This window comes from Gavialis gangeticus, unplaced genomic scaffold (genome assembly GCF_001723915.1).
Source record: "Gavialis gangeticus isolate Ggan-Ray unplaced genomic scaffold, GavGan_comp1, whole genome shotgun sequence".
Classification (NCBI taxonomy): domain Eukaryota; kingdom Metazoa; phylum Chordata; order Crocodylia; family Gavialidae; genus Gavialis; species Gavialis gangeticus.
This window is the reverse complement of record NW_017729017.1, coordinates 8,156,114-8,161,366: the sequence shown is the minus strand read 5'-3', so window position 1 is coordinate 8,161,366 and position 5,253 is coordinate 8,156,114. Positions and strand designations below refer to the sequence as shown.

Genomic DNA, 5,253 nt, shown 5'->3' with positions numbered 1-5,253 from the left:
GGGCCGAGATCCGGAACCGCAGACTACGGGCGCTGGGCGGGCTGTGCAAGCTGCTGCGCGCGCCGGGTCAGGGGCTGAGGGAGGCGCTGGCGCCAAAGCCGGCTTTAAATAGGCTCCGCGCCGCAGCCTGCCTCAGCCAATGCCTGCGTGGGGCGGGGCTGGGCCGGGCAGGGCCTGTGGCTGGCAGGTGGTGTCGGCCGGGGGAAGCATGCGGGCAGGCCCGGCTTGGGGCCTTCGCCCGCTCTGGGTCCTCGGCCGTTCCCCTTCGCCCGCCCGAACTGATAGCAGCTGAGCGATGAGAGCGTGTCCGTAAGCCCTGGCCTTGCTCCTGCCACATTCCTGAGCCCTCGGGTCAGGGGAGCCGCGCGGGCGGTTCCGGGTCCCGTAGCTGGACCAGGGCCCGAGGTGAGGTGCAGCCACGCGCCCGCGGAGGGGCCCGCGCGAACGAGCAGCGCCGGGGGGGGAGCCGCGCTGCCTCTTCAGCCTGCGGCCCCTCGCGGGAAGTGCCCGCCCTCGGCTCGCGCTGGGCTTTGGACTGGGAAAGATGCTAGGGCGAGTCTTCTGGGGAAGGCCGGGGTGGGGGGCGCCCGGGCGACGGGCTCGTCTGCTGGGAGTCTCTGGGGTCACTTTGGGAATCCTGTCGGGCCGTGGCTGTCATGGAAGGCAGGGTAGGTATGCACCTGCAGACCAACCGAAGTGTGTGTGTGTGTGTCCTCTGCAGTCCCTCCATCAGCTCACTCATGGGTCTTGAGGTGACCTGAGCCCAATCCTTGAGCTAGGATCCGTCTTCAAAAGCTTGCAGGTCTTTTCACGGGGGAGATTAGGCTATAGGCTGGGATTCCTCTTCTTTTCCTTCCTCTGCTCTCTCTTTGCTTCAAGGGCAAGATGCTTTATCTCAAAGTGTGTTGTCATTTGGTTGAAGTTGCAGCCATTGGAGTCAGTTAAGTGTGTGTGTGCAGACATGCGCACACAGCAGAAGCTTTATGAGCTGAATCCACTTTGTTGGATGCTGACGCCTCATGAAGTGAACTTCACTTCACAAAAGCTTCTGCTAGCTATCTAGCTAGCTATACATATGTAGTTAGCTTAGTCTAAGGTGCAGCCCTACCCTGCCTCCCGCTTGACTTCAGACTGACGCAGCTAACTATGTCTTCCTGCTCCTGGAAGAGCTTGCATTTTCTGAGGGGTGCACAAAGTGTAGGGAGATAAGCAGATAAGGGAAAACTCAGGCCTGAGGTGTGAGTAGATAAGCAGTTAGGGGAAGACTTAGGTTCCCTCTGCCTTGCCATTCCCCCATTCCAACTCCTCTGAAAGGAAGTAAGCACTGTAATAAATCAATATCCAGGCACCTACCCTAGAGATAGTCAAAAGGAGACTAGATTCATACTTTGCTGGGGTTATCTGACCCTAGCAGTCATTCCTGCCCAGAGCAGGGTGGTGTTGGACCTGCTGATCTCTCAAGATCCCTACCAGCCCTAAACTTATGTGAATTAGTTCTTGAAATGGGGTGCTGCTCAATTCACAAAAGTTACGGAGTAGTGCCTTGAGCCTAAAAAGGTTGAGAACCATTGTTTTAGGGAGAATACAGGCAACTGAGACAGGTTATTTAATTAATATTGTAGTTGATCTTGCAGAAATCAGGTCCTTAACTGTATATCCTGTGAGCCATCCCATTCACTTCAGAGAAGCTTTTTGCAAAGAAAAAACTCACTTAAGAGAAGCACACCTACAAGTCTTTTCTGCCTGCTCCATTCCGTGTCCCCAGCAGCAGGGAGTGGGTGGATGGGCCAGAGTGCCCTAGCAGCAGGACCAAGTCCAGCAGCAACGTCAGAAAAGCTGGCAGCAGCAGCTTGAAGTGTGAGGACAGAGCAAGCTGCCCCTATGGGGGCTGTTGTAAAGCCAAGTCTGGTCACTTCACCATGACGTCCCCACCTGGTCCCACAGACTACTGTTCCCGATGTGACCAAAAGCCGCGCACAGGGATAGGGCTGGCTGCGCTCCGTGCCAAGCAGCACCTCTGCACTCGGTTGCACGCACCATGGCCCAGGCTGGCAGCCACGCAAGGGCCTGGTGGGTCCAAGGGACCTGCTGCAAGCTGGATAGAATCACTTGGTAGGCCGGATCTGGCCTGCAGGCCATATTTTGCCCACCCCTGACCTATCCTGTTATAAGCCCTATATGTCATCTTGTCTACACTAGGATAATTTTAGTATCGTATGGTTAGCTGGCAACATCCTTCTAATATGGATATGGTTATACCAGCAAACTGGTGCTTATACCAGTAAAGGTTATACCAACTGTCCCAACCAGCATAAATTATTATAGTATAAATTATAATCATATGAGTAAAAATAGGAGGGTTTTGTCAGTTAACTATATTGCTATTTTACCCATAGCAGGAGCCAGGGTTACAGCTGGGATGTGGGCAGTCAGGGTCTGACTGTAGAGCACTGATTCTCAACCAGGATGTTGAGGCAAGATCCTTTGAAGAGTGCCATGGGAAGTGTGAGTAGATAAGCAGATACAGGCCTGCTCAGGCTCTCCCTGCTAGTGTTCCTCCGCCCCCACAAAGTGGGCACCTCTTCAAGGAGGTAAGTACTATTATAAATGCTTTTTTGAAATGGTGTACCACTCAATTCACAAAAGTTATGGAGGGGTACCTCAAGTCCAAGGAGGCGTGCCTTGACTCTAAGCAGGTTGAGAACCACTACTGTAGGGCAGTGATTCTCGACCATTTTTGTACCAGGCCCCATTTGTAAACATCAATGGCCCAGTGCCCCTCACTCCTGACCTGCTGCCCCCAGGCCCCAGTCCTCCAATGTGTGTGAAAGGGGGTGGATGTATGGAGACATGGGGAGCCCCAAGCAGCCCCAAGAATCCCTTGAAGCTGGAACTCTTCCAGCCTGCAAGGGGAAAGCCACAGTTTTCCATGTTTTTCTCCATTAAAAGAGAATCCATTTTTGAAGTTTGTTGATCCATTTTTAAAATTTGTCCACAGCCCTTTTATATATTCTTGCAACCCACTTGTTGAGAAATGCTGCTTTAGAGGGTCACAGTCTAGGGAATCAGGAATAGATGAGGTCCAGGCCAGAGTCAAGAGTCAGGGGAAGCAGAACCAGGCAGATGAGCTTGAAGTCTTCAAGGGACCAAGATATAAATGGTCACCAAGGTTAAGCCACCAATAAAGGGCTTATAGGGGGCATAGTTAAGATCAGGAAGCCAGGATCCAGACTGGTGTTACTAGCCAAGGAGTACAGAGCAGAGAACTGCAATTGTAAGGGACCAGAATGTGAGCATGCAGGTGACTTCAGGTAACTTCAGGTACAGGTAGTTTCAGGCCATCTAGGGGGAATTGCTCCACTTGGGTAACTAGGGCCGGATAGGAGCTAATTAATTTGCCCCTGATATTAGGATTTACACTGGCATAGCTACATTTGGTTAAAAAATCATACCTCTACCTGGCATATCAATAGTGAAATCTCTTTTTAAACGTTGACTAGGCCTAAGGAATGCATAATATAAAATTCCTATAGCCTCTGTGTTGTACAGTAGTACAAGGAATATTTTGCTCTTTTCAGAACTTCTTCCTCAGAAAAGGAAGAACAAAGACCTTCTCCATACAGCCCTTCATTTTATTAGTCTTTGTAACCAGTTAATCTGTTACACATGCATACCATGCTCCGTACTTTGGTGGATCACCCATGCAGATCAAGAGAGCCATATTTAGAAGGTCAGAGCCTCACAGTGTTAGTCCTGAAAATGGGATATTCAGGTGAAACTGCACATTGAGCAATTGCTAATGGCTGATCTCAAGGCAGATTAAATCACTGTTTCTGTTCTGAACTTTAGACTTAGTTGTTGTATATTTAACTAGCTAACAAGCTAAAAATGAGTGCAATTGCTTGAGAGGGTGAGGAGACAGTCAAACCAGACTAGATCATTTGTCTTTCTGACCTAGCCTCCTGCCCATAGCAAGAACCAATGCCTGCAGCTTCTAAGGAAGGCAAAGATCCTCATAATAAATCAGAATCTTTAGGCAATAACGTTCATATTTATATTGACTTTTCTCTTTTCCACTATGTGAAATAAGTTCCTCAACAGCAGCAAATGTAAAACTGGGAGACTAGCTCATAACTGATATTTTATGAGATTAGTTTGACCCCATATTGTTTGGGAATTAGCTGCAGGCAGAGGATTCTTTCATCAGATGTTATGCAAAAGTTTTTCATTGTGTTGACTAATCTAAAAAAAAAAAAGTAGTGAAGGAGTAGGTCAGAGCCAGTCTGTGAATCAGTTGCCTGTATTTGAAATTTGTTGTTTGAGCTGTCCTTGATATTCTGTGATAAGTCCCATTAAGTCATATAGTTCTGTTGCATTTTAGGGATTGGATTTGTATGCGTTTCCCTCACTGTGGGGGTGGGTTGACTAACAGTGTGCAACATCTGCTTGTATTTGCATACCTGCACCTGAGGTCTGGTAGCATGCGCAAAAAGAACTCCCCTTGTACTCTGTAGTAAGGGTGCATAGTCCAAGGGGTTACGTGGCCAAAAGTATTGCTGCACGCTTCATGCGTGCTGAGGATGGGATATACAGATCTCCTGGCCCACTTCCTCCACAGCAAATAGCTAGTCAGTGGGTCAGTTATTATTTAACTCTGTCTCTGTACATTCCCCCATAGTTGTCCTTATACTAGAGGTGCACCAATAGAGATTTGTGGGGCCAATACCAATATCTGATTTTTAAGGAGGTATATCAGTCGATACTGATACAATTTTCCATACAGCTTGGAGAGCTGCCTCCAGCTGGTAAGTCCATTGTGGTGGAAGGGGAGGGGCAGATCAATGCCCCTGTGGTGAGGGAGGGGGCAGGGGCAGGTGCTGCCCAGGTGGGGTGCAGCAGGGCACAAGATAGACCCACGGCTCATCAGTGGGGGGAGGGGGACTCCCACCACTGCGTGTACCCTGGGGGGACACAGGGGGCAGGGGCATGTGCCCCCCGGATCTGCGTGGAGCAGGTCAGGGTGGGCTACATCTGTGGGCTGGAGCCAGAGCTGCACTGGGCTCTTCTCACTGGGGTCTGGGCTCAGGATGGGGGGCTACAGAGGGGGCTGCAGCCACCCCAAATTTTACCATACCTTACCTTCCTCCCAATGCCACCACTGCCACATGCCCAGTGCAGCCCTGGCTCTTCCCAGCGCATGGGGGGAGGCAAGGGTTGAGCTGGGGCAGTGGTGCTGGGAGGGAGCTATGGCAA

General features: G+C 50.5%; 1 protein-coding gene across 1 annotated transcript in view; it reads right to left on the bottom strand.

Moving 5' to 3' along the window:
• Positions 1-2,727, bottom strand: part of AHCY (adenosylhomocysteinase) — an 88,310-nt gene extending 85,583 nt beyond the window's left edge. Inside the window, exons 1-2 of the mRNA XM_019513095.1 lie at positions 2,712-2,727; positions 1,943-1,948 (exon numbers count right to left, since the gene is read on the bottom strand). The gene's annotated coding sequence lies outside the window, so the exon portion shown is untranslated. The remainder of the gene's footprint in view (positions 1-1,942; positions 1,949-2,711) is intronic.
• Between the last annotated feature and the right edge of the window lie 2,526 nt (positions 2,728-5,253).